Raw genomic sequence first — 2,232 nt, forward strand, 5'->3', positions numbered from 1 at the left:
ATTTGATGTAAATTGATAACAACAAATAATTCATTTTTATACCTACAATAAAAAGAAATTAGCAAAATGAAAAGAAATAAAGAAAGAATATACAAAATATAAACAATCTTACTTCACCAAGAATTCATCCTCTTCACCTTGACATAATAGATTTAGCTTTCCATGAACTTACTTTTGATCAACACTAAAAACATCACTCATAAATTGGAAAATGGAAAATATATTGGAACTTAGAACTTTTATACACACTCACACTATATTTTACAATGAGATAGAATGATTCTCCAGCTAGCACAAGGCCTCTATTTATAGGCCAAATGAGAGAAAGGGTCAAAAATTCTATTAATGCAATGTAGTTGTAATAGTAGTCTTTGTCTCCTCCAACTTCAATTCCATGCCCCTTCTTTCAATGCTTTGTTCCACGACCTTAATCAGCGAATTTGACTCAGCTCAAAACAGCAAACATGTGGGGAATTGTCTGTAGATGAATTTGGCCACTTGGTTCACCTCATTTGGTTAAATATTGAAATAGTTATTGTAACGTCCCGAAAATCTGAAGCATGCGAGTTATTAAATTCTTTGGTACTTTATTAAATTGTTTTAAAGCATAAAATGCATGTTTATTCCATGAATTTGTGTTTAATTATTTTTTGTACATTTTATTCATAATTCATGCATGTTAGGATTTAATTCATGAAACTTTAAAAGTTTATGCATTAGGGCTTCTAGGTGCAATTCATGTTCGATCGAGGAACGAAGACCGGAGAATTTTCAGAAAAATTATTTTATTACACGATCTATTTTATAAATTAATTTAAAAATCTTTTTAAGTGTACTTTCCAAAAATGGGAATTTTTGGGTATTTTTACCCGCAGGATTTGAAATTTTAACGGTACGCAAATTTTATCAAATCGGGGGACTTTTTAAGGGTTCGGCTATATTTTGAAAACCTTTCCAACATGAAATATTTTTCGGGAGTGCGTTTGGGCTTAATGGACCTACTTCTAAGCTCGTTGGGCTTGAAATCCTTTTAAACTTTCAATTATCAAAATTAGGCCCATTAGTGGATTGTTAGCTATTTATATATTGGCTAATTATCATCTTAACCTAAACCTAATGATTTCCCACAGCCGACACCCCCTCCAATCAGCAACCTTCACGTGAATTGCTGCAACAAAGCTTTCGGTGAACCATTTCTCCCTCAAGCAAGGAACACCTCCCTTCGGCCGTTGTCCCTCGATCGATCGTCCAAGATTTTTTTCATCAAGGCACGCTTTATTCCATTTTTTTTCTGCATCACACACGTGTTACACACTGATGTTGGTATTCATGCATAAGAAGTTTTGATCTAAGCCATTCCATGAAAAATCTTTTCGGTTTCATGAGGATCTCGGTCTCTATGAATGTCACTCACGTTTTTCTGTATATTGGTGCAAAGGGCTGCGGTTATTAAGTGTCTAAAGTCTGCTGGTAAGGTCTTGTTGCTGTCATGAGGTGTAGAAAGGTTATTGGTTGCATACGGGTGTAGGGTAGTGAAGGGAATTCTTCTCGGGTGGCTAGATTTTGAGCGGTTCACCGTGCAAGGTTCGACCAACACGGCAGGGACCTCGCTGAGGCTTAGACCAGACCCTGGTGTGTCTGAGACAAGGCTTGGAAGGGCTCGGCTGGAGTTGGACCCATCCTAGGCGCTGTGGTTCGAAAGGGTAGAGGCTGGCTTCGTGTTGGACGCTTGGGGAAGAATAGCGAGTTGTAGGGGATGTGGCTTGCATGGGGCTGGAGCCGTGGGTTTAGCGTGTTAAGTAGAGTCCCAAGGTGGTCAAGGGGACGTCGGTTCATGGATGGTACATTGGGGGTGGGAAGTGGCGTGAGTTTTGGAGAAAATGGTGCACGAGGGAATGAGTAAGTGGTAGGGCCGAAATTTATGGTTTTTTCTGAAAATATCAGCCGAAGATTTTGGGGCTTTCATTATAGTATTAGGAGCCTTATAGTGTTTTTAAGGTGTGATGATAAGTTGGGAAAGTTTTGGTTAAGTTTCGGCGCGATTCGGGTTAAAACCGGGACTCCGGTTCAAGTTTTAAAACGAATCTGTTAAGTTCTGAATTTGGCTCGAGTTTACGTCTAGGAATGCTTTTAAAAATATGTTTTGGGACATTTTAAGGAGTTTGGTAAGCTTCGGATCAATTTTAGAGGTCCAGGATTAAAACGATAATTTTTGGGTTCCAGGGGCAAAAT

This window comes from Primulina huaijiensis, chromosome 2 (genome assembly GCF_012295235.1).
Source record: "Primulina huaijiensis isolate GDHJ02 chromosome 2, ASM1229523v2, whole genome shotgun sequence".
Taxonomy (NCBI): domain Eukaryota; kingdom Viridiplantae; phylum Streptophyta; class Magnoliopsida; order Lamiales; family Gesneriaceae; genus Primulina; species Primulina huaijiensis.